Source organism: Mauremys mutica, chromosome 9 (assembly GCF_020497125.1).
Source record: "Mauremys mutica isolate MM-2020 ecotype Southern chromosome 9, ASM2049712v1, whole genome shotgun sequence".
Lineage (NCBI taxonomy): Eukaryota > Metazoa > Chordata > Testudines > Geoemydidae > Mauremys > Mauremys mutica.
In genome coordinates, this window is record NC_059080.1 from 79,828,428 (window position 1) to 79,856,253 (window position 27,826).

General features: G+C 45.4%; 1 long non-coding RNA gene across 1 annotated transcript; it reads left to right on the forward strand.

The window, feature by feature from the left end:
* Positions 1–27,826, forward strand: LOC123376940. Its single transcript, XR_006582002.1, has 4 exons — positions 1–68; positions 3,989–4,077; positions 23,799–23,863; positions 27,721–27,826. It is a non-coding gene; the product is annotated as an uncharacterized LOC123376940 (long non-coding RNA).

Below are 27,826 nucleotides of genomic sequence, written 5' to 3' on the forward strand. Positions count from 1 at the left end.
CCGGCCAATGGGCTGTAAGCTGAGTCAGCGCTGGGGCCTCTCCGGGGCTGGGGGGAGCTGCCCCTGAGGTGAGAGCGCCCACATTGCCGACCCCTGGTGTGGGGACCCCCAAAGCACAGGGCCTGGGGCCCAAACGTTGGTGGAGCTGGGCCCACCTTCGGGAATATTGCTGGAGCATGGGCCCCACGGGCCTATATAACTCGCCACCCTCTCCTTCCCCATTTCTAAACAAGTAGAGGGCTGAGACCGCCAAGCTTTGACCCCATTGGAATGATGTCAGGCAATATTTAATTTTTTTTCCAGTAAGCATTTTTCTGACAGCCTTCTAATTTTTAACATGCTGTTCACATACTGTATAGATAGTAATCTCTCTGTCTGAAGAGGCCTTTAAGTGTTTTTCAGACAAACATATGTATACTGCTTCCTTTTCTTTCCCCAGTGAGCCTCTCTGTATTTTGACATTTCTTGGCTCCAGTGTACGCTGGGTGATTTATTCTTGCATTTTGTTTTGTCCATGTTTGTTCAATGACTTTTGCCACCCTTACAAACACCATGATTATTCTCTTGCACTTGTTGCATACTATTAATGACTGGTCCCTCCTTTTTCTGTTTGCAGTAAAACTAATGTAAGCAAAATATTAGATTAACAAGAGAATTGCTGCCCCTATGCTAAAATTCATATATACTAGTGTAACATTTTTGTAAAGCTGCATTAGATTTGGTATAATGTGGTTGCTAGGCTAAGAAACATTATTAAGGTTATCTGAGGTCAGAACTGGATGTTTAATTAAATTCCTTTTTCAAATCCATCAATCACATTAGAAATAATGAGCTTACACTTAATACCTGTAAAGTGCCTTTTATTTAATGATGAATTAAAATTAAAGATGTAGAAAATATCTGTACAGATATTTGAAATGCTTGAAATGTTAGCAGACTTAAAAGTCCAAACTGGGCCTTTAAAAAAAATAAAATTGCACTAAATCAGAATAATTTTCATTTAAAAATGAGCCCATATCTAAAAGAAATAGTTACTAAGTAGCTTGCAGGCAAATTCCTGTTTCCTTGAAATTACCTGCAAATGGGAAACTTCAGGTGCATAAAAATTGGCAAAACTAAAATATTTCTCAAAAATATCCACAATTTCACATAAAACTAAATATTACAATGTTTCTTTTACAGTTTTCTAGTACAGAAATGTTTACTGCCTCACTTTAACTATTGGCAGTTAAACCTGGAAATAGCCCTATCAAGTACTCTTTCAAACAACAGTCCACAAGACTACCAGTTTTGCAAACTCCCTTCTGCTGCTGTGCAAGCCCCAGGCTCTCTAAGGGCTTGGCTACACTTACAAATTTGCAGCGCTGCAGCAGGGTGAAAACACACCCTCTCCAGCGCTGCAAATTGCGGCGCTGCAAAGCGCCAGTGTGGTCAAAGCCCCAGTGCTGGGAGCACGGCTCCCAGCGCTGTCCGTTATTCCCCACAGGGAGGTGGAGTACGGACAGCGCTGGGAGAGCTTTCTCCCAGCGCTGGCGCTTTGACTACACTTAGCGCTTCAAAGCGCTGCCGCGGCAGCGCTTTGAAGCGCTAAGTGTAGCCACAGCCTAAAAGAGAGAATCCTAGGAAAAGGTGTGGGAATCTGGGAGTGAAGTGGGGTTTTCTCCAGTATGAAGTGGTATAAAAAGTTGGACCACCACCAGTTTAGGAAAAAACCTGATATACTATTTATGGGAGACTCTCGCTAATCCTCACTTTGTTAAAGCACCTACATAGTCATTTGCACACAGGAAAGGTCTATCTCCTTGCACTTCTCAGGAAAGATTTAATAATAGAGGCACTGCTTTAGAGAGGTTCCATACTTCTAAGGGTATGTCCACACTTGGAGCTGGTAGTGTAAATTCCAGCTGGAGCAGACATATCTGTCTAGGTGCGCTTGAGCTAGTGTGTTAAAAATAGAGCATAGCTGTGACAGCACCAGCAGTGGCAGGAGCTAGCTGCCCCAAGTACGTGCTTAGTGTCTTGGTCAGGATTGTACTCAGACAATTAGCACCTCCCACCCCACATGGTGCTGTGGCTACACTCTACTTTTAGTGTGCTAGCTCGATCAGAGCTAGATGGGTATGTCTCCTCCACCACTTTAGGGCAGACTAATGCACCATGTAGACTAGCCCTTAGTCCACTTGAAAGTGTACTAAGCTAAACCACCAGAAGCCTCTTGGGGCTAGTCTACACTTACCAGCCGGGTCGACGTGGTGAGTTTGACTTCTCGGAATTCCAACTATCGCGTCTAATCTGGACGCGATAGTTCGAACTCCGGAAGCGCCACGGTCGACTCCGGTACTCCACCACTGCAAACGGCGGTGGCGGAGTCGACTTTGGAGCCGCGGACTTCGATTCCGCGGCGTCTGGATGGGTGAGTAGTTCGAACTAGGGTACTTCGAATTCAGCTACGCTATTCACGTAGCTGAATTTGCGTACCCTAATTCGACCCCGCTTCTTAGTGTGGACCAGCCCCACTAGAGTATGTCCATGCTGCATTTTAAAGCTTTTGGCAGCAAGTCTCAGAGCCAGGGTCTACAGACACGGGCTCACGCTATGGTGTTAAGAATAGCTATTTAGAAGCTCAGGCTGTTCTTAACATCATAGTGTGAGCCCAAAACTGTTGACCTAGGCTCTGAGACTTGCTGCACACATTTTAAAATGTAGCGTAGACACATACCTTTAGTGCCAATGTGCAGTAAAAATGTTCACGGGGGGAGTTAGTGCAGCATAGCCAGTGTGCTCTAAATTCACGCCCTAACTTTTGGGGCACTAACTTCCTTAAGTAGACAAGCCCTTAGACTTCACCATTCTACGAAATATACTGTAGCCTTTTTACTACTTTCTATTATGAAGAAAAATAGAGGGTGTGACAAAGTCAGACCTGATAGTTCTGGAAGAGTAGTTGAAGACAGGTATATCAGTCTTAGAATGGTTAAAGCCCTTTTTCCTATGAATTGAAAAAGGTTACATTAGGTTAATTATGGACACCTGAATCTAATTAAGGGCAGTCTGTGACCTTTAAAAACCTCTTCCAGGGAGATAGAAAAGAGAAGGAATGAGAAGCATGCTGCAGAAAGGTTGTGTGCAGTGAGGGGAAAAAGGCTTCTCCTAGGTAAAGAGCTGTTTTTCCTGTAAGAGGAAATCTTGTGTTTATTTCTGTCTGGGGAGCAGGCTTTAGTTCCCAGCATAGCTGGGCCCAAAATGGGTTAGAGAGGGTGGCTGGCAACAGTATAAGAAGAGGCAGTACTCCAGGGGGGGTTAGGCAATGCAAGTTTTTTGTTTAAAGCAGCCCTAAGGTATACCCTGTGAAATATTGTAAGTAAACCACCATGAAATATTTACATCAGGCCCCCTCAATGCCGGAGGAAGAAAAGCTGATCCCTGAGGTGATGAAAGAGGCATGTTGTCACAGGAAACAATGTGTTTTCCCAGGTAATGGCTCTGGGGAGTTCCTGAATTTCCTTTATATTCTCTCCCAATCAACAGTGGGCTGACCCCTCTCAGACCATCCAGTCCCACAACCTTCTCCCCCCAGCTAGCATCGTTGGAAGGAAGCAATAGTGTTGATCACAATCTGGCACACACAGAAAAACATCACAGCTAACCAGGGGCAAATAAATTAAAGCACCTGTTTGCCAAAGCCTTGTGTATTTACTGAGTCTTTACTGAGGCAAAACTCCCATGGAAATCAATGAAAGCTTTGCCTCAGAAGAGACTTCAGAATTAGAACACCAGAAAATACGAATTTGTTTAGCTAGTTCCTCATCAGTGGCCTGTAAATGTTAATTATTAAATCATCTATTTTCTGGTAGGTTATCACTCCCCTGTACTTTTTTTTTTTTTTTTTTTTTTTTTTTTTGCTCTTGTAAATAGCATTCCAGCGGCTCCAACTAGTGAATATTTTTATGATTTCCCAACATCAACATCATGCACTCATCTCTTCTAGGAATATGATCTGGATACTATTTTAGCTCTGCTGGCATGAAGACATTCTACCGCAAACAGAAACAAGGAAGTCTTCACAGAAGTAAAGAGGTAAGTGAAAATTGAATAAAAGGCAAATTACAGTACCTATGTGATGGGGTATTCGCTTACTGAAACTTGGTCCAAGACATTTTTTCCACCATTGGGATTATTTTTTGAAAAACTCTGAAGCCCCATAATAAACTGCAACAGGAGATATAAGGAGCAAGTCAGGCCAAACAAACTTCACTGCATTTTTAAAGGAAATAAATACAGATTTAGACAAAGTGTAAAATATAGTTAAAATCAATTCATATTGGCTTGGATAGAAAACAGATTGAAGAATTGTAAAAATGAAGGGTCCTGGGCAGCCATGTGTCAAGTCTGAGGGAGCTGATTCAGGAAATTTGTTTGTTTGTTTGTTTGTTTGTTTTCTGAAAGGGGAAAAAAAGGTAAGTTAAAGTCTCAGATGATACTTAAAACCCATCCATATATCCAGAGGCGGCTCTAGCAATTTGGCCACCCCAAGCAGTCATGCGTGCGGGAGGTGCACCAGAGCCGGGGGACCAGTGGACCTCCCGCAGGCATGATTGCGGAGGATCCGCTGGTCCCGCGGCTCCAGTGGACCTCCCGCAGCTGCAGGGAGGGTTCACTGGTCCGGCGGCTCCGGTGGAGTATCTGCAGGCATGTCTGCGGGAGGTTCACCCGAGCCGCGGGACCAGCGCACCCTCCGCAGTCATGCCTGCGGGAGGTCCGCTGTCCCGCAGCTCCGGTGGACCTCCCGCAGGCATGACTGCGGAAGGTCCGCCGGACCCGCCTGCCACCCTCCAGGGAAAATGCCGCCCCACGCACGCGCTTGGCGCGCTGGGGTCTGGAGCCGGCCCTGCATATATCCTATTGCTGACTCAGCTGTAAGGGCATCATTTAAATGCTTTTATTCCAGTGGTGCCCATTCCCTCTCCAAGATCCCATGTTCAGAGAGGGAACTAAGGAACAGAGACACTAAGTGACTTGCCTAGGTTCACACAGGAACTCTGCGGTGGAGTAGGGACTCAAACCTGGGTCTCCTACATACCAGGCCAGTGCCCCAACTACCAGAGCCTCAGTCCTCTCCATATTTAAAACCAGTCAGGACAAAAAAGAGTGAAAAGGGCACAAAGAGGTAAGGAATACATAGCCCTCCCACAGCAATATTTCTAGAAGAGGCCTTGGGACATGTAAACTCTGCCCCGTTCCCATCTTGGTGTTCCCTCTAAATACTTTTCTCGAGGCCCCACTGTATAAACTCTACTGCTCCCCAAGAACAGGTGGATGCAGAACTGATGAGGCTTCTTCAAACTGGCTGCCTCTAGGAGCTCCATGAATTGAGTTTCCACCACACAGAGGTGGCCATTGAAAAGGTAATTCAACCTGGGGCTGTATCACTGGCTCAGGAGGATTCCCACTGAGTCCAAGCAATGATGCACATTCCTGGCTCCCGATTTCCCCCCAAGGTAGAGCAGTATTGCTGGGTCTTCAGCAGGTGCTTGGGGATGTTGTTGAAGTGGGAGCCAACATCTTCGCCCTCAGGAGGGGTGAGATTTGTGCAGTAGGGTTCCCCTCTCAGCACACATTTATGGGGAACACACCCCTCCCACCCACATAGATAGGTACAGGCTAATTAACCATTGGAACATTTTAGCAAGGGAAGAGGTAAACTTGTCACCTGGGGTCACTAATGGAGATACACTCTAATTCATCCACAGGTTGGAAGGCTTGGTGGTATTCCCTTACATACTAGGGAAGAATAACTGGCTCCACTGCAGGAATTACTATGGCCTGTGTTAAGCAATATGATTTAGATTAGATGATCATAATGATTCCTTCTAGTCTTAAAAATATATAAAATTCCACCTAAAAAACAGTCGTTAATATACCTGGAAAAACTCTAAGACACAACTAGCCCGTAAAAGAGAGTGTGGGCTGATGAGTCAATGGAACAGTGCCCCCTCTGGCTGGATAGAGCATTGCGCCAGAGTTTGCTTGGTCTGGCAGGGCAGTCAGTCAGTTCCCCTTGTCTGAGTCCCACTTGGGTGTTTGGGTTTCCTCTTTATTCTTGGTGGGGTCAGCTGGTCCTGATGCCAAGGGAGTCCAGAAATCCGCTCAGTTCTTAAGTTTCTCAAAGTGTTGGTAGGGGAACCCAGGCCCACCCTCTCCACTGGTTTCCAGCTCAGGGCCCTTAAGTGAGACAGGCAGAATCAGGACTTAGTGACTCTGGCTGTACCCTGAACTTCCTTCCTTCCTCCCCTGGTTTCCATGGGCTTTCCAGCCTGTTGGCCTGGTCATTCATTCTCAGGGTGCTGCCTCTGAGTGGCTTCTCAGCAGCTTGCTTGCTCCTGAGTCTGACAGCCACCCTGCCCCACTGCTTTCCAGATTTTTTTATCCCCATGCTGCTGTCAGGCTGCCAAGCAGCACCTAGATTAACCCCTTTGTTGTAGGCTAGCATGGGTTATATACACTCCATGAAAAGGAGATAGTTGGAAAGTAGTAATATTGAAGATGATGTACCATGAGGTGGTCATATATATATGAATGATGATGGCTGAAAAGGGGAAATACGTTGAACAACTAGCTGAGATTTTGTGTCCTCTCCCATCAAAGGCATACAGCCCCTATTCAATACAATGGTGTGAAGCCTCGGGATTTTGCTTAGCTCTTACTAAGCTTGGATGACCAAGCAGCATCAATTCTAAAAATGTCTTCTTTCACCTCCACCTTGCTAGGAAATTTTGTCCCTTCCTCCCAGACAGTGACCTAGCCACACTGTTTCTTGCATTTGTCACCTCCAGATGGATTGCTGTAATTCACTGTATCCGAAGGTGAATGCATAGATGATGCATAAGCTCTACCTGGTACAGAATGCAGCTGCCCACCTTCTCTGTGACGTAAGCCCCTATGAGCACATCAGGCCTATACTCAAGTCCCTCCCCTGGCCCCCAGTCAGCTTCTGACAGCAGTTGAAGGCTTTAATCCTAATCTTCAAAGCTATTAATGGATCAAGCCACACCTACATCAAAGACCAAATTTTGATCTATGAACCACAACAACAGCTGCACACCTCTGGAACAATGCAGCTCACAAAGTGCAGGACAAAGTGTTACTCCTGAGGGCATTCTGTGCCAAAAAATTGAAGATTCTGTGCACAATATTTAAAATTTCTGCAAGTTATATTTGTCAAATAAATGCAGAGGCTCCAGCATGGCAGGGTGGAGCACAAGCCATTGGCTGCATGAAGGAGGGAGATCACCCTGCAGGTCCCCCCACCCCCACCACTGAGACATGGACTCAGTGGTGAGGTTACACTCGACCCTGACACAGCACAAGGCCTGGGCCTGCCCCTCTGCACCAGGCACACCAGGTGTGGAGCAGGCAGGCTCAACCAGGCAGGGCCGCCCAGACGGGGGGGGGGGGCAAGAGGGGCAATTTGCCCCGAGCTCCACAGGGGCCCCCACGAGAGTTTTTTGGGGCCCCTGGAGCGGGGTCCCTCACTCGCTCCGGGGGGCCCGGAAAACTCTTGCGGGGCCGGGCGCAGGAGCTTCTTCACTCCCGGTCTTCGCCGGCGGGGGGGTCCTTCCGCTCCGGGGCGGAAGGACCCCCCACTGGCGAATTACCGCTGAAGACGGAGCGGGACCCGCCGCCGAAGTTCAGCTCGGTCTTCGGCGGTAATTCGGCGGCAGGGGGCCCTTCCGTTCCGGGACCCGCCACCGAAGTGCCCTGAAGACCCGCGGCGGGGGGCCCCCCACCGCCGAATTACCGCCGAAGACCGGGCTGCATTTCAGCGGCAGGTCCCACTTCGGCGGTAATTCGGTGGGGGGGGAGCCCTGCCGCGGGTCTTCGGGGCACTTTGGCGGCGTGTCCCGGAACGGAAGGGCCCCCCCGCCGCCGAATACCCCGGGCCCCCGGAATCGTCTGGGCAGCCCTGCAACCAGGCAGGATCCAAGTGTGAAGGGGCTCAGTGGGGGGGGATCCAGGTGTGGGGTGAGAGGGTTCTGTGTGGGACAATCTGGGTGCAGGCAGCTCTGGGAGGGTCTAGGTGTCAGGGCCACCCAGGGGATTCAGGGGGCCTGGGGCAAAAGTGGGGGATCTGCAGTGTTTGTACTCACCTGTCGGCGGTCCATGTCTTCGGCAGCATTTTGGCGGTGGGGGCCCTTCAGTCGCTTGGCGTCTTCGGCAGCACTGAAGGGCCCCCTGCCGCTGAAATGCCGCCAAAGACCCGGACTGTTGCGGGGCCCCTGCGGAGCCCGGGGCCAATTGCCCCACTTGCACGCACCCCGGCCCCCTCGGGCAGCCCTGCTAGGTGGGGGGGGGGGATCTGGATGCACAGAGGCTCACTCGGGGGTGGGGTTCCAAGTGCAGGGGCAATGGGACTCTGTAGGGGCTTCCAGGTGAAGGTGGTTGGGGCTCAGGAGAGGGGTCTGGGTGCTGGTGGGGGGGTCTGGGTGCAGCTAGTTGGTGGTCAGTGGCATGGGGGTCTGGATGTGGGAGCTCAGAGTGGTGTAGGGGAGTAGTGCTCATCAGTGTCAGGGTTTGAGTGCAAGAAGCTCACTGGGGGGTGGTATGGGTGCAAGGGTGGGGGTCTAGAGGCTGGGGGCAGAGGGGCTCTAGATGCAGGAGTTGAGGTTCAGTTGGGTGGGATTTGGGTATGGAGGGCTAGGGGGGTTCTGGGTGTACAGGGTGAGGCTTGGTAGGGGTATCTGGGTATGGGAGGTCCAGATGCACGGAGTTGGGTGGAGGGGAAAGCAGCTCCCCATACAGTGACCCCTCCTCCTGCAGCCAAGAAGCGATGGAGGCAGGAAGCAGGGGATGGCTGTCGCAATGAAAAAGAAAACCTATGCAAATTTGTGCTGCACGTGGCAAGACACTTTGCCAAGGAGCATGGCCCTTCTCTATACATATCGCATAAGATGGTCCTTGGGACACAGAGTACAGCACATGGCCCTGAAGCATCTGAAAAATCAGAAGAAATTTGAGAGAATTCAAACAGCAGCAAACAATAGTTAAAGGCCTGCAGAGATTGATGTAGTAGGAGAACTATTAAAAGAACTAAATATAGTTGCTCCCAAAAGTTTTTTACTATGGAGCTGAAAATGAAGCTCTAGTGATATTTGCCATGTTCTCTCCATATTATCTACTTTTACTAAATATCAAGGCACAAACTTCACTTGACCAACAGGATAAGGAAGAAAGCAATTTATCTCCCTTACTAGTCAATCAGAGAATTAAAATTCCTTTCTGTTCTGAAAGCAGCAAAAGATCATAATCCTAGAAGAGTGGAGTGCATGGTGATGATATTGGGAAATCCTAAAAATGGCTTGGATCATCCTTGCCCATGTGAGAGAGTGAAGGGGAAGATAATAGGGCTGAATAATATGAATTCTTATGGAAAGGGGTGAGTCTTTCCCCCTTGCAAAGACGAATTAGGAGCTCAGCCTCAGAAACCCAATGATCTTTGAGACCAACTCTGAGCTCAAGGAATCTAAGACTGGAAAATGGCCATGTGTAGGCCATGTAGCCCCTCTTCTGTGACATCCCCCAGTCCCCATAGCCAGTGCAATTAGAAGCAGTAACTGTTATCACAATAATTTTCTGGGGCACGAACTTATTTCCCTCAAAAGCTGCCATGGAACACGCAAGAATAAATCATTTCACTTTGGTCTTTGTTCCTTTCCTGAGTTTTTAATCATTTAATCAATAACATAACTCCTCTAGTAATGTGTTTGTAAGCCTAAATGTGAGACTGTTGAGGTGAGACCAGGATTTATACATATGGTTAAAGCAAAATAGATTTTGATTTTTATATAGCACCATTCATACAGAGGGTAAAGCATATTGCCTTCTTGTTGACTGGTGTGTGAAAAGAAGATGATAAACTAGCAGTACTATATAAAATATGGAGACGTTAACAAAAGCTTAGTCGCTTGGCATCAGATTATGTCCTTTGACAGGACCTTAAAACCTCTCTGGAGCAGAAACAATAGGTTCGCTTAAAAAAAAAAAAAAGGTTGAAAGTACTCCAGGCAACTGTGCAGTTTGAGGGTGTTTTAGTCACTAAAAAGAAAACAAATATATACTAGCTGTAGCCTATGTGACATCGGCTTGTATATGTGTTCTAATTGGGCTCACGGGCTGAGAACCAATGATATTTCAGTTAGGGGCTGTTAAATTCTTACCAAAATAGCCCTAGTGTAGATACAATTATATTGGTAAAAAGATGCCTTGTATAATTATTCTCCTTTCTGTATGGTAAAAGAGAGACCTATATAATAATGATATACCTTCAGCCACACTAGTGAGGTACTGCTTCAGCTATATTGATGTAGTTAAAGCAGTACAATTTTCTAGTGTAGACAAGTGTGACGGGTTGGATCACAGAAAACCCCTTGGGATTGCCAATTGATGTGCTGAGACTACCTCTGAGCCCGTTTTCCCTGGCAGCTTGGGACTTCAGAACCTTGCCTTGTTTGAGCCAGACACGCTAGCTTGCTACAAACACAGACCCAGGTCTGAACCACATCCCACAAACTTCAGGCTTAACTGAAAACAGCTTAAGAAGTACTCCTGTCTCCAACACTCAGGTACCCAGCTCCCAATGGGGTCCAAACCCCAAATAAATCCGTTTTACCCTGTATAAAGCTTATACGGGGTAAACTCGTAAATTGTTTGCCCTCTATAATACTGATATGCACCCCTTTAGGGGTGGAAAGGCTACCTCTTGAGCTAGCTGAAGACAAAATGGAGGGGTCTCCCAGGATCTTAAATAGACTTTCTCTTGTGGGTGGAGACCCTCTCCTCTCTCCTATGCAGAATCCAGCACTCCAGAAGATGGAGTTTTGGAGTCACATGGGCAAGTCACATGTCCATGCATGTCTGAGTTCCTTACCAGCCAGGCCACATTCCTGGGAAAGCCCAGATGTGGATTGGTGTCTCCAAGTTCATTGTTGGCTTAAGTGTTTCTTGATTTGGCACTTACTGAGAATAGTCTTTTCTCAGGAAGCTGACCAACTGCTTCACTGAGGCTACTTAAAATTAAACAAGTACATAGCCAATATTCATAACTTCAAATACAAAAATGATACATGCATACAAATAGGATGAATATATCCAGTAGATCATAACCTTTGCAGAGATGTGTTACATGGCATATCTAGCATAAAACATATTCCAGTTATGTCATATTTACTTTCATAAACATATTCCCATAAACAAAGCATTATGGGGTGCAATGTCACAACAAGACCTTAGAAATTGAGCAAATACAGACAGACCTCGCAAGTGCTGTGCATTTCACCAATGCCCTGTGAAAACAACTACACAGGGCCATAATTCCAAACCACAGCTAGAAAAAAATATTGGTTGTTTGGTGGTAGGACTTGAACTAAGGACTTCGCGCACCAGAAGGGAAACACTTCCCCCTTGAACTACAGGGAGTGCCTCCTCTAGCTTGTAGAAGTAGTAGGTTCTTATCCTCTTATGTGAACCAGCTTCTAAAAGGGGAAGCAACATACATTGGGCCTGTGTGTTACACTTGTTTGCTTGGACCTGTTAATCCAGCTTTTTCTAGAGGCATGACATTTATTTTTCGGAGAGTGCTTTTAAAAAAAGAATGAGAGGGTGCGTAGAGGCTGAGATACTCATCTCCAACCATGGTCACTGTCTGGACTTGCTCAGCATTTGCCATGAAGCTGTCATAAATAGTAGTAATTTCTCAAAATGCCTCAGATAGAATAACTACAAATCACTTATTCCCATGGGGGTGGGGAATAAGGAGAAGAACCCCCAGGCTTCTCCCATGTAAAAGCCCAAATTACATATCTTATTACTGCTGCTGACTCTGTTATAGAGATGTCAGCTTTGTTAAACAGTCACCATTGATTCTGTTTCAATTAAAAAAAGTAGAGATATTCCTTTTAATTTGCTTAATTAAAAATGTTATCACTCAAAAGAAAAACAGATTTCCTTACCTATCTTATTCTTTTCCATTATCAACCTCATTTACCATAGAATATATTTATTTTCTATACTGTTTCACGTGCAAAATACTATTCCTGAATGAGTGCCACGTTTGCATTCTGACGTGCTAGCTATTTAGGCTTTGGCTACACTTACACTTCAAAGCGCTGCCGCGGCAGCGCTTTGAAGCGCTAAGTGTAGTCAAAGCAGAGCTCTCCCAGCGCTGTCCGTACTCCACCTCCCTGTGGGGAATAACGTACAGCGCTGGGAGCCGCGCTCCCAGCGCTGGGGCTTTGACCACACTGGCGCTTTGCAGCGCCGCAATTTGCAGCGCTGGAGAGGGTGTGTTTTCACACCCTGCTGCAACGCTGCAAATTTGTAAGTGTAGCCAAGCCCTTAAGCTTTAGGTACTCTTTGCATAGTCTTTTGACAGTGTAAAGAATATTTTGACATTTTCCCAAAACCTTTTGGGCTGAAGATACTGATAATTAATGACACGTCCAAAGTGTGAGGCCCCACCCTGCCCCACTATAGGAATGGAATGATTGTTTCTCTTTTCGCTCAGTACCTGTGTGTATTAAACTGAGCCACTTGAAACAGAACTAATTAGCCCACAGAAGATTAAAAGATTTTCTACAGATATGTTTTTCTTTCCCAGAGAATAAGAAGTGTTAAAAGTTGACACCAGTCAAATTAATTGCATGGATGTTTTGCTGAGTTACTATTGTAGTAAACTAATATAAAAGAGTATAAATGATATCACATTTTAAACCATCCTCCTGGAATTGCATTTAGTGCTGTATTTCAAAAAGTGACCTCTAAATGACTTGTTGATTCTGAGTTGAGTTTACGGTGCTAGATTCGAGTATGTGCTGAGTATAAGCGAGTTTGTTAATTCTAACATTTTCAGTGGTGGCAATAAAACAGCGATTTCAAGCTATGCTTTTAGGGCTGGGCTTTTTGAAAGAAGCTAAGGGAGTTGGAGTTGGTGCCTTGAGCTTCCTTGACAATCCCAATTCTCTGTCATTACTTGAGTTCATTTAATAGCAAGATATGCTCCTGTGTGGGCATAATATAATTCACACATGCACAGTAGGTTTGATACTTGATACAAATCTATTTATTAGATACCTGTATTTTTGACTTGGCTGAGTGAAGCAAGGTCTAACAATGACGTTTCTTTGTAACACAACCTGCGGGGAGAAGGCGGACGAGTGGAGACAGGAGGAAGTAGGAACCCGCAGTGGTAGGGGTGGGGGTAGGGGAGGAGGGGAACAGGGACCTGCAAAGAGGTAAGCGTGTGGATGCGCATTTAAGCAGGAAGTGGGGGAAGTGGAGATAGGCAGGGAAATTGGGGAATGGAGGGGGGGCAGGGACCAGGAGTGGGGGAATTGGGGGAACATAGAGGCCCTGTCATAGGAGAAATAGAGCAGCACACAGAGACCTTGGCATGAGGGGAAGGAAATAGGGGAGCATACAGAGGGCTGGGCATGGAAGGGATGGGAAAGATGGGGGGACAGGAGGGGGCATACAAAGTCCCTGCCAAGGTGTGGAAAGGGGGATTCAGAGCCTTCCTGCCACAGGGAAAGGGTATGGAAAGTGTGTTTTTGCTTGAGAAAGAGAAGGTGAAAATGCTTGATGCACATTCCAGTTTTTTATGCTCTCATGTAAAACTAGCATGTGGCATGTTACAGAGATAATGTTCTTATGTCATTAGTATTTGGAGCCATTGCCAAGCTCCAGTGACATCGTAATTGTCCAGGAATCAGTAACCATGTGAAATTAGCTTGCTCAGCTGCAAATCAGCTATTGAGGAAATGCATTCCGCAATGTGGTTGACAAAGGCTGGAATGTGAGACAATGGGACTTGCATGTTGATAACAGATACAGCGTTAACACTGTTTTTGTACAGCTGATTGCCACGTACTTGGGATTGGAACAACAGATGCTGTGTTCCACCATCTTCTTTCTCCATGGAAACTCCACCGTCAACTCCAACCTCTTTGGATTCATCCATTTACTTGTACAAAGATTTTTGCATTTGACATATCAGGATTCTAAACATACGCAGAAGCCTTCTATGTTTTTATAGTGCAGTATGAGGAAGATCAGGTAAACAAACGAATTAGCCAAATACTTTAGAGTCTGTCCTACTTTAAACTTAAAAATCTCTTTTGCACTTGAGAGAGCGATTATTTTGTACCAGGCTTCTTAAGTACAGGTGTGTGAAGTTTTCGTGCTGAAACCTGAAACCCACTGAAATGTTCTCAATTTTGTTACAAACCTCTGACTTGGGGCAGGTTAATTAAATGTTTGCCAAGATATGTGGGCTTTTGGTGAACCTGCACTGAATATTGAGTGAACACATGACGACTTGCAGTTTCCATAGTGCCTTTCCTGTGAGAATCTTGAAGTGCTTTAGGTAAGGATGATTATCCCCATTTTGCCCCTGGCAAAACTGAAGCACAGAGAGGCTCAAAGCCTGATCCAATGCCCCTGAAGTCAGTGGAATTCTCTTCAATGGACTGTGGAGTAGGCTCTAAATAAGGGTGGTTGGGATTTTTTGGACAAAATACTTTTTTGTGGGGGAAGGTGCCAGTTTGTCAAAACTGAAATTGTTCATGACAAAGGGTCAGTTTAGATTAATCTACCAACTGGAAGAAAGTTTCAAAACTATTCAGATGGCTCTTTCTGACAGTTTTGAAAGGAAGTTTTATTTTTTAGTTTGAAAATGACTCTTTATTTCAAAATTTGTTAATTGTTGGTTAATACTTAAAAGTGAAAACTGAAGCAAGGTGGCTGAGGTAAAAGATATTGGCTGTCTCTCTAATAGGCTGGAACCAACATGACTACAACTACGCTGCATAAAACTGAAACAAAACATTTTGAAACTATAAAAACAGAACATTTTGATCCAGTCTGAACTATATTTTGGATTATTGGGTATGGATTTTTTTTGCAGTTTCAGCAGTTTTTTTAGAGGTTTTTTTTTGTCCTGATTTAGGAAGGGAAATTTTTTGGAAATCTCAAATCCTCGGGGGACAGGAAAACCATTTCCCACTCAGCTGTACTCCTCAGTGACTCGGCCATACTCTCACATAAATCTGTAGAAGAGTGAGAAACAGAACTCATATCTCATGACTGTCTCCTATTCCAATCAGTTGGCATTGCTGCCTCCATTAAGTATCTTTTAAGTGTCTTTTCATCATAGCTGCTAGTTTTGCGATTTATTCCTTCATACCTGCTAAGCCTCTCTAGTTCTGATATCTCCCCCAAAACTACTGCTTCCAAATTCTGGAGTCTTTGGACAGGAATGAATGTTGCAGCACTGCCTCCTCAGCCAGTGTTCTAGATCACTGTCATCCGTAGCTAGAATGAACCATTGCTGCTGAAAGCATGATTGGCATCTGTGGCCCCAGGTTAACAAGCCCCACACTGAACCAGGACAGAGAGTAAAGCAATACTGGGCTAGGGAGGCCCCACCCCTCAACAGGTGCAAGGCATGTTTGCAGTGGAGGAACACCTGAAAAGGACACTGATAGTCCAGGAAAAGGGTGGAATGAGTTGCCTGTGGCATCAAGAAGCAAGGCTGATGTGGAGAGCTGTGACCAGAGTGTCAAAGTTTTGTGAAGGCTGCTCTAGCAGAAGGGACTTGGATTCTCCCTCCTGCCCTTCTTTGGAAGCTGAAAGCCCTAAGAGAGAGTGACTGACTGAACAGGACAATTGACAGACTGAGGAGAGTCTGCTAAGCCAGCAACCATGCTGCAAACTGAGGAGCTCCAGACTGGTGGGAAGTGACCTGGGAGAAACAGTTAGGGGTAGCTCAATGAGTGGGCTGAATGATTTAGTAAACCCCTAGAGCCCCAGGTTGGACCGGGGTAGTCAGTGGGCCTGGGTCCTCCTAACTTGCCATGCCCCCTGCTCCTCCCCCTACCTTTGTAGTGACCAAGCTCTGAGGGAATAATTGGAACATGAGGGGGTGATTAGTGATCCCAGAGAGAGCCTCAGCTATGGACTCAGACTGGCCAAAACTGTAAGTCTGACCACTAGGGCAGCTGGTCATCAGACCTTCCTGCTACAGCATCACAATAGTCAGTTCGGAATGACTCCACGCAAGAGAATCCACATTTGGCAAACAAGCACAAGATTTATTTTCCTCATATGTCAGCAGGTGCATTTACTGCATAAAATGAAGGGGGCATTTTCCCTGTTCTCCTACACCTGGTACTAAATACCGGTATTTAAACAAAGCCTTTACGTAAGAGCAAAGTAGATCTGGCTCTAATACCTATCTGCCTCAGCGAATTGCCAAACCTTTAAAATCTGGGTAGCGAGAAAATCAGTCATTTTCAGTTTGCAAATAAAAGCTACTACTGCCAAATATATTTGTGCTTGTTATGCTACTTTTGTCAAGGCATATGAGTTTTGTTGTTTGCCTCATGCTCCATTGCGCTGAAATTATCCAAGTCTTTAGCATAATGGAGCTAACTTAAATAAATAACTTTATATAGATTCTATATATATATATAATCTCTATCTATCTAGATATAAAATATTATACGTTTTAACCAGTTTCTACCATCTCTACTGTATTGGCTTAATGGTATAATAATAACACTGCCAGATGGGTCAACTTAATTGCTAGTAGCATTTTGGGAAATGATGGTGAAATTGGCAAAAGGAAAAATAAGAAAAACTTGACAAAATATGTTTGAAGCATGGACAGTAGATTAATGACTATTCTACCAGGAGAAGGATTGTGGAGTACAGAGACAAACAGATTATTCTCTAAGGGTAGTGTGGGTGGGGATGGGGAGGGAGTTATCATACCAAAGTAGAGGCAAGTAGTAATAAGAAAGCAAGCATAGGGGACAGAACTGGGAAGGAACACTATCTAATCATTAGAATTTGAAACTGTGATACTGCACTGCAAAATGTACTTCGTTCTTTTATTCAGTTTTGATTACTGAATGAGAGCCAATGATGGTCTTGTGGCTAACACTAAGGACCAGGGACCAGATTTTTAAAGGTATTAAGCTGCCCTACTGAAACAGATAGGTGCTTAGTGGGATTTTCAGTAGATGCCTATCTGCAGCTCTAGGTGCCTAAAAATATTTGAAAAACTGACCCTGGGTATCAGTTGATGTGGATAATACCTCTGGGTCTGCCACAGGCTTGTTATGTGACCTTTGGCAAATCATGAGTTTAAATTCTCTGTATCTCATTTCCCCATCTGAAAAATGATGAGGATTGTAATGTTTACTCACATTAGTTTAACAAAAATATCCTCAGCTCCCTGGATGAAAAGCACTCTACTGTGTAAATACAAATTATTCTTGGGCCTGGTTGTGGAGCTGTCACTCATCCTGGCAGGACACTTAAGCCTGGTCTACACTAGGTGTTTAAACCGGTTTTAGGAGCGTAAAACCGATTTAACACCACACCCGTCCACACTAGGAGGCACCTTATATCGATTTTAATGGCTCTTTAAATCGGTTTCTGTACTCCTCCCCGACGAGAGGAGTAGCGCTAATATCGGGATTAACATATCGGAATAGGGTTAGTGTGGCCGCAAATCGACGGTATTGGCCTCCGGGCGGTATCCCACAGTGCACCAGTGACCGCTCTGGACAGCATTCTGAACTCTGATGCACTGGCCAGGTAGACAGGAAAAGCCCCGCGAACTTTTGAAATTCATTTCCTGCTTCCCCAGCGTGGAGAGCTCATCAGCACAGGTGACCACACACAGCTCATCTGCACAGGTAACAATGCAGTCTCCTGAGAATCGAAAAAGAGCCCCAGCATGGACTGCATGGGAGATACTGGATCTGATCGCTATATGGGGAGAGGATTCAGTGCTAACAGAACTGCGTTCCAAAAGACGAAATGAAAAAGTATTTGAAAGAATTTCTAAGGCTATGACGGATAAAGGCCACAGCAGGGACTCACTGCAGTGCAGAGTGAAAGTTAAGGAGCTCAGACAAGCCTACCAGAAAACCAAAGAAGCAAACGGAAGGTCCGGGGCAGGTCGAAAAACATGCCGCTTCTATGCTGAGCTGCATGCAATTTTAGGGGGCTGCGCCACAAGTACCCCACCCCTGACCGTGGATTCCGAGGTGGGGGTTGTAATCTCTGCCATGTCTGAGGATTATGCGGACGGGGAAGATGAAGATGAAGAAGAGGAGGACGACCTAGCAGAGAGCACACAGCACTCCGTGAGCCCCAGGAGCTTTTTCTCACCCTGACGGAATTACCCTCCCAGCCCTCCCAAGCAACTATCCCAGACAATGACACCATGGAAGGGACCTCTGGTGAGTGTACCTTTGCAAATAGCAAACATTGTTTTTTAAGCAAGCGTTTTTTAATGATTGATTTGCCCTGAGGACTTGGGATGCATTCGCAGACAGTATAGTAACTTAGAAAAGTTTGTTAACATGTCCGGGGATTGAGAGGAAATCCTCCAGGGACATCTCGATGAAGCGCTCCTGGAGGTACTCCAGAAGCCTTTGCAGAAGGCAGCCTTGTTCCGCCCACCATGGTAGGACACTTTACCACGCCATGAATGTAGCAAGTAATCAGGTATCCTTGCATGGCAAAGCATAGCTGCGTATGGTCCCAGTGATTGCTGGCATTCAAGAAGCATCCGTTCTTTATCTCGCTGTGTTATCCTTAGCAAAGTGATATCATTCAGGGTAACCTGGTTAAAAATCAGGAATTTAAGTAAGGGGGATGGCCATTTTCCTACTGGGTTCGTGGATTGCAGCAGCTTAAAAAAAACCCCTTTCCTGCACGTAGCCAAGCGGGGGGATGGGAGGAGTGAAATGCCGATGATCTTTTTCGTGTTTGGTCAGCGGGGATCTTCCCCAAGCTACCAGCCACGCAGTGGGTGGGGGGGTGGGAAGGGTGTTGATTAGCAGGGAGCTAGCATGGTATTAGCCATGCGTTGGGGGGAGGGGTAAATCACTACAGAAACCGAAAGACAGTGCTTACCATGGCCGCATGCAAGCTGAATTCTGATGCCCGGACCTGTGTCTGTGAGATCTGTAACTCCAGAGCTGCAGGCACTCAGTATTAAGATGAAAAATGCGACCTTGTAGGGAAATCACATGTGCTATGTAAGGTGAATAGTGCTGTTCACTGTGAAAGAGTATAACCATTGTTCTGTAAAATGTATCTTTTTAAATATTTCTCTCCCTCATGCAGCTGCAAATTTTTCAAGCCCTCCTCCATCCCAAAGGCTAGCACAGATAAGGCGGAGGAAAAAGAAGACGCGAGATGAAATGTTCTCGGATATTATGGAAGTTACACGCAAGGAAAGAGCTCATCTGAATGAGTGGAAGGATGTGGTATCAAATTACAGGAAAGATGCCAGTGAACGTGAGGACAGGAGGGACACCCGAGATGAGAGGTGGCGGCAGGAAGACCGGCAGGAAAATCAGCGGTGGCGGGATGCAACTCTGGGGCTGCTGCATGATCAAACTGACATGCTCCGGCGTCTGGTGGAGCTTCAGGAATGGCAGCAGGATCACAGAGTGCCACTGCAGCCCCTGTATAACCACCCTCAACCCTCACCATGTTCCACATCCTCCTCACCCAGACGTGTAAGAACGCGTGGGGGGAGGCTCCGTGCACCCGCCCACTCCACCCCCATGGACAGCCCAACCAGAAGGCTGTCATTACTGTGACATTTTTTAATGGCCTTCTCCATCCCTCCTATCCTCCTCCCAAACCACACCCTTACTTCTCTCCCTCTTTTTATAATTAATTAATAAAGAATTCATGATTTTTATACTATAGTGACTTTATTTGCATAAGTAAGCTGTACTTGAAGGGGGAGGGTGAGTTGCTTATAGGGAATGAGTCAATCAAGGGTGGTGGGTGTTCATCAACAAACACAGAAGTCACACTGTACCCTGGCCATTGATGAAGCTCGTTTTCAAAGCTTCTCTGATGCGCACCACTTCCTGGTGTGCTCTTCTAATCTCCCTGGTGTCTGGCTGCGCGTAATCAGCGGCCAGGTGATTTGCCTCAGCCTCCCACCCCGCCATAAAGGTCTCCCCCTTACTCTCACAGAGATTGTGGAGAATACAGCAAGCAGCAATAACATAGGGGACATTGGTTTGGCTGAGGTCTGAGCGAGTCAGTAATGTGCGCCAGCGCGCCTTTAAACGGCCAAATGCACATTCCACCACCATTCTGCACTTGCTCAGCCTGTAATTGAACAGATCCTGACCACTGTCCAGGCTGCCTGTGTATGGCTTCATGAGCCATGGCATCAAGGGGTAGGCTGGGTCCCCCAGGATAACGACAGGCATTTCAACATCTCCAACTGTTATTTTCTGGTCTGGGAAGTAATTCCCTTGCTGCAGCCATTTAAACAGAGTAGTGCTTCTGAATACGCGAGCGTCATGAACCCTCCCTGGCCATCCCACGTGGATGTTGGTGAAACGTCCCTTGTGATCCACCAGTGCTTGCAACACCATTGAAAAGTACCCCTTCCGGTTTACGTACTGGGTGCCCTGGCGCTCCGGTGCCAAGATAGGGATATGGGTTCCATCTATCGCCCCACCACAGTTAGGGAATCCCAGTGCAGCAAAGCCATCCACTATGGCCTGCACGTTTCCCAGAGTCACAACCTTTCATAGCAGCAGCTTAGTGATTGCTTTGGCTACTTGCATCACAGCAGCCCCCACAGTAGATTTTCCAACTCCAAATTGATTCCCGACTGACCGGTAGCTGTCTGGCGTTGCAAGCTTCCACAGGGCTATCGCCACTCGCTTCTCTACTGTGAGGGCTGCTCTCATCTTGCTATTATGGCGTTTCAGGGCAGGGGCAAGCAAGTCACAAAGTTCCATGAAAGTGCCCTTACGCATGCGAAAGTTTCGCAGCCACTGGGAATCGTCCCACACCTGCAACACAATGCGGTCCTACCAGTCAGTGCTTGTTTCCCGGGCCCAAAATCGGCGTTCAATGGATAGAATCTGCCCCATTACCATCAGGATCTCCAAAGCGCAGGGGCCCGCAGTTTGAGAGAATTCTGTGTCTACGTCCTCATCACTGTCATCGCCGCGCTGCCGTATCCGCCTCCTCCTCGCCTCGGTTTGAAGGTCCTGGTTCACCATATACTGCACGAGAGTGCGCGAGGTGTTTAAAACATGCACGATTGCGGTATTGAGCTGAGCAGGGTCCATGCTTGCTGTGTTATGGCGTCTGCACAGTTCACAAAGCAAAAAAGGCGCGAAACGGTTGTCTGCTGCTTTCAGGGAGGGAGGGGTGAGGCTGTACCCAGAACCACCCGCGACAATGATTTTTGCCCCATCAAGCACTGGGATCTCAACCCGGAAATTCCAAGGGGCGGGGGAGGCTGCGGGAACTATGGGATAGCTACGGAATAGCTACCCACAGTGCAACGCTCCAGAAGTCGACGCTAGCCTCGGACCGTGGACGCACACCACCGATTTAATGTGTTTAGTGTGGCCGCGCGCACTCGATTTTATACAATCTGTTTTGCTAAATCGGTTTATGTAAAATCGGAATAATCCTGTAGTGTAGACGTACCCTTACTCAGGCAAGTAGTTCCACTGAAGTAAACGGGATTTCAGTGGGACTACTCTTTGAAAGCTAAACACACGAGTAAGTCTTTACAGGATCAGGGACTATACAGCTAAGTGCTCAGTAGGGTAAGTAAGGACTCCACAATCTGGCCCTATATTGTTAATTACATATAAAAATATGTTTAAAAAAATGTTGAGGTTGCGGAGGGAAGCACTCAAAAGTTTGCCTGTGGAATCTTATTTTTTCCCATGTGTGTATACATTATGATACTGCCATTAATTGTATGATCACATATTACTTTTTCTGTAGAAAAATATTGCTGCACTTTGGTATCCCTTCAGTTCTTATCCTGGATCTTATAAATACATCCTCATAAAACAATGAGGAAGAAAGTCTGCCAAAGAAGGAAGAGTTTGTCATACCCTTTATCAAACAAACCTGGTTCCCTGCATTAATTGATGATTGCTGGTACACTCTGATATCCCTCCAACACGTATTCTTGATCTTCTTAGTATGTTGAAAAAAAAATACACAAGTGTGCCATGGAAAAAGACAAGCTATTGAAAGGGCCTGTATGTAGTTTTATTGCTACAACTCAAGGGTATTAATAATGCTTCTTACCCATGCACAAATCATGGCATCTTTCAGAGTTAGTTGAAAGATATGTTTGCAGTTAAAAGGCATAAACCTCCTTCTCCAAAACAGAAGTTCCTGACTATGGAAAAAGGAAAACCAAACTACGGAATTGTTGATGGTTCACCTCTTCCATCATGCCGGGTAGTACTGCATCAGAAACTTTGAAACCTATGGAGATATGTTTATTAAAAATGGCATTAGGAAGCAATTCTGTATCAAACCCTGAAATAAATACCACCTAGGACTCAAACCGGCACAAATTATGCCCTTGTTAAAGAAAATTGTATTCTTAATATTATTTCCATAAATCACACTAATTATTTTACAGAAAGAAGTCAATGTAATTATTATTGTATGTATGGACAATTCACCATATGCAGAAAGAACATCTTATTCCCCTACAATCTGTGCACTTGATGGAGTTTAATTTGTAGTCCTCTTATGCAGTTTCTGGATCCCCTTCCCTAATAACAATTACTGTGCATGTTGTTGTGCCTCTGGGTAATAGAATAGGACGTGGGAAGTCCCTGATGGCTGCAAAATTAAAAACTATTTTCCATTTATGTTTATCACTGTGTGATTTACAGTGCAATCTAATAAATCCTGAGACCAACAATTACATCTACATTACAGCATATAAAGTTGTACACGGTGTCCTTGGCTGAGATAGTTTTAAGAAAAGATTTCTCTCCATGCAAGATGATATTTTCTCATTTCAACTGGCTAGTGCCCCAAATATTACACTAGATACTCTTATGGTTCTTTAAAGGATTACAAGTATATTTTGACAAGATCTTTACTCATGGAATTACTAATGGCATGCTAATTACATTAGAGGCTGACAGTGTACAACCAATAAAGCTGATTAAGATAACCCTTTTCCCTATTCAAAATGATAACCAGCCTTCAAAATAATATTATAATACTTGTTTAGGAAACACTGTTAATCTCCTTGGTGTTTATTCTGTTTAACAATGAGATTAGTTCAAAATTCCCTAGGGCAGAGCTTAAATCATTATTTGTCGTTTTTGGAAAACAACTTTTTTCTTTTTATTTATTTGCATTCCTTAACTGTGATGTTGGCTTCAGTGACTGAATTTCTCCATTCTACAGTGTGTTTTGTTTGATTTGATTTTTTTCAATGTGTTTGCATTCTGTTTGTTATATGAGATGGCAGCACATCAAGATTTTCAACTCCTATTAACAACTCTAAAATCTAATGGAGCCTAATTCAATGGAAATTCCATTTCTGTGTCTGACAGCCAAAGAGCTTCTTTGGAGTTCTGTGGTTTGTTGTAGTTAAACTGGAGCCTGATACTGAATCAGCAGATGAAAATCCCTCTCTTGACCATAGGTACCGCTCTCCTTGCTTTGGATCCATCTTCCCTCTACTAGCAGAACATTGAGATATGCCATGCCATGCAATGTGACTGACAAAGGCAACGCTATATAGTATGACCTGAGCATACACTAAGAAGAACATTAGCATCACTGGGCAAAACAGCATGGGGAAAACTATGTTTATGCTGAGTCTCTATGAAAAGTGAAAAATTTGGCATATTGCCCCCTTATTCCCCGACTCTTTCATGTGGCAAGATGTTTTTCACCCACAGATTCCTTTCTGTGGGCTGGGGAAGACTACCCAGGAACAGCTTCATCAGATTCCAGAATTTGCGAGGTAAATGTTATTCCTCGAGACTATTGGTCAGCAAATGACAGTTTTTCATGTTATATAACTACTTATACTCGTATTTAATTGGTTGACTGTCTTGTCCTGCAATATCCTGATTGCAAGGTGATATGGGTGTGATTTCTGTGAAACCAGTTTGAATTGAAATTAACTCCTCATGTCATTCCGAAACTAACGTGGTTTGGGGTTTTTTTCCCCCTAATTTGCCTCAGAAAGCTTATTTTCACTCCAAACACAACAAAGAGCATTTCCCCATCCTGTGCATTCAAAACAGACTCTCATGGAAACTAGAGATAAATAAGTTGGTTTTGTCTACATTATTGCCTGGTACAGCCAAGCACATGTCATTGTTTATCATTTTGCTGACAATTTTTCCGGGGAAATTTTGGCCAGCTCTACTTCTTATTAATCAGATGAGTGAGGAAGCAAATTTCCACTTGTTAGATGGCAAGGGGTCACATCCCATGTAATTCTCAGACCCTGAAACCTTGCCATGTGTGTACTGCCTTATGTCTTCTTTATAAAAGATGTGAGGAAAACAACTCTGATTCACAGCAGGCCAGTTTTACTCGAGACTTTTCCATCTGATACTGTTTTCCCACTCACTCATAGGACAGGATGCTTCCTTCATTGTTTATTCAAAAATCAAGAACATTGTAAATGTTCCAGATGTACTCATGGCTCTCGCCAGTTCCCTGGCAGCCTGTTGGCCAATGTCCTGAGAAATGTGAAACATTAGCCTGCCATTAAGTAACTTGTATGGCAGAGATATTTCTGTCTTATCTGACAAAGAACTTCAGAAACCTTAACTGGGAAGAACAGGACATCAGGAGGAAAGAATATACCAGAGTCATCACTAGGGAAGGGCAAACTGTTCTGGATAGAATGAGTTTGTTTTCCCACCACTCTGACCCTTCACTTTGTGTTTGTGTTTAACCAAACATAAGTTGAAACATTCTGAGTTTCTGAAATGTTTGGATAATACTTCTTAAATGATAGATTGTGGTCAGAACCAGTAGTGCTAAAATTCAGCTATTGGGGCAGATCTAACACCCACTGAAGTCCTTCCATTAATTTCATTATATGTTGTTTTGGGTCCATCCACCTGCAGACTGGAATAGGGTTAGCAGGTGCAACTGAACTCAATTGGACTTAAGCGGATGTTTAAGCATGCACTTAAGTGTGCTATAGAATCAGAGCCTAAAATCATACAGTCTGTATTGGAAAATTAATCCACCACTTGGTAGAGGGCAATAAAAAAAGTCTAAGCCAATCAAAATACCCTTTGAGGACCTTCCAAAATAAAGCTTACAGTATTTGAAATGAACTATTATAATTAAAGTATTTCCCATCTGATTCAAGGATTTGTATGCCCACTTTTACATATACTCCCTTAGATTATGTTTATCCTGAAAATGCAGTCAGGCTATTTACAATAGAGGCTAAAGGAGTCGTCACTACAACACAGAAATAACATTTACTAAAGCTGGATCCAAACACAAAAAAGGTGAAACAACATTATCAAAGCACATACATTTCTTTGGATAGGGTTTACGGGCCTGCACTTATGCTCAGAATTGTGTTCTAGCTATATTGCCTTTTGCTCCAAGGCTGTAAGTAAATTCAGTGGTTGCTTATCAATTTGGCCGTACTAACAAGCTGTGAAAAGTAGGTCTAGGTCCATTAGTCTCAGTCTAAAACGTCTTTTGAAGGTTAACCTTGATGACTTGCACCTTGTGTACGGTGTTCATTGTAATGTAGAGCAAAGACTGAAGCTGATAACTTTGTGAAGGTAGTAGTGTGCCATCACCTTCCAAAGTTTGTAGAATCCACTTATGAGCAACCCATTGGTTGCTAATGAAAAGTTGCCATTAGCTGGCAGTTGCTAAGGAGCAGAAGGCAGGCTTATGGGGTTGCAGCCAGGAAAGGAAGTGCTGGGATGTGCCTGGCTTCAGCCCTGCAAACCTGCCTGCAAGCAAGACAGCAGCATAGAAGAGGGCTTCAGCCTGGATACCGGGGCTTTCCATGGGGTGCGGACTGGGCGGGGAGGCTGTGGGCAGGGGAGTATGGGGGTGCTGAGTTCCCACAGAGCTGCATGGGCAGCAGGGAGAAGTACCATACAGCTCTGTGGTCCTTCATTGCCCCTGCTCCCCGTGGAAAGCCCTGGCATCTGGGATGCAGGCAGTGGTGAGCTGGAGCAGGTTCCCACAGGTTCTCAAGAACCGGTTGCTAAAATTAGACCTCCGTGGAGAACCGGTTGTTAAAGGACCAGGGGGTGGGCAAATAACTCTGGTCCGTGGGCCGGACCATCCTGTTGCTCCCAGGATTCCCAGCAGGGGAGGCTGAGTCTCCCCCGGCCCTTCCCCCGCTTCCCCCCAGCTGCAGCGTGGCCAGCCGCCGGCACCAGCTGGGCAGCTCAGCTGAGCTCTGGAGTCATCCTGCTGCCATTTTTTGAAAGGCCGAGCAAGGTGGTGCGGGGGGGCTGCTGCAAGCTCCAGGGCTGGCCAGAGGGGAGGGGAAGGGGCAAGTGGGGCAATTGGCCCAGGCCCTGCAGGGGCCCCCAGCCCCACGAGGATCTCTCCCCTGGCCCCTCCCCCGCTCCCCCCCCCCTTAAATCAGAACTTTTTATAGGGAACCGGTTGTTAAGATTTTGGCAGCTCATCACTGGATGCAGGTCTGTTCTGTGATGCTGCCTTGCTCACAGTGCTGGGACACCCCTGGTGAGCAGGGATGCAGCCACCACCAGTCCCTTATCTCAGTGCACTCTCTGGACACAGGCAGATGTGTGGGGCTGCAGCCAGAGAAGGCAAGTCCTAGTGCTTCCTTCCCTGGCTGCTGTCCTGCAAACCTGCCTGCATCCAGGGCCTTTCTTCCCCCCCTCTTTCCCGCCACCCCCCCCCCCCCCAATTCTCAATGAGCAGCATGCTGTTGCCAATATCTGGATCCCATGAACATTAAAGTCAATGGGACGGGATTGGTTCCTGGCAGAATGTCGCTATTCACCGGAAGTCATTAATATCTTGGTTGCTATTAGGCAGCATCCACTGTAACTTCTAATTTGCTCTTCTGAAACAAGTATGAAAATGCCTGTGCATGACAGACAGAGAGGGAGAGAAAATACCTCCATGGCTGTATGCTGGAAAGGCAGAGTGTGTGTGTGTGTGTACATACTCAACTAACCTGTAGGTAACTTAAACGTAACAATTCAGTTTATATACACATGCACTAACTCTAGATTAAGGGACACTTTTTCCATGTGCAATATTTATTTCTTACGCTGTTTTAAAATAAAGTGATGCTTTCCTGAGTACTAAAACTAAACGGAGCATCAGTGTAATAAAAGCAGGAACCAGAACCGAGAGCCAGGTTCTGAATCTGTTTTTATTGTTACCACTTGCTCAAGTTACAATTCATAACTGCCAAAAACTGACAAGCAGGAAACCACACTGTGACTCAAGATATTCAGCAGTCATCTGTTCACATTTTTAATCTGTGAATTTGATATGCAAATAGTTCCTTTGCCTCTGGTACTGATGTAGCTGAATGGTGCACACTCCCTCACCGATGCATTAATGATCGACTATATGGGGGTTTTTTTCAGTCTAAACTAAGCTCTTGGCTTTATTTATACTCCAGCCATTTGGTAGAAGATTTAAAAAAAATATGGTAAAGATTGAGCATTTTGCATCCTGACATTTTATGATAGTGTTGTTACTGTAACTCAGCAGAGTCAAGAAATAGTACTTATAAAAATTATGTTAATAAAATTCAGTCATTGTCTATAAGTTTGTGCTGCATACAATACCCTGAGGCTAAATAAACTCAGAAAACCTCCTCTTTTTTAGATTCTGCCTGTGTGAAGTGTTCCTAAAATCAAGAACTTTGCTTCAAAATGCATGAGAACTATGTATCCTATTAGCTGAGCTTTTTTGTGATGCAGTTAATAACCCC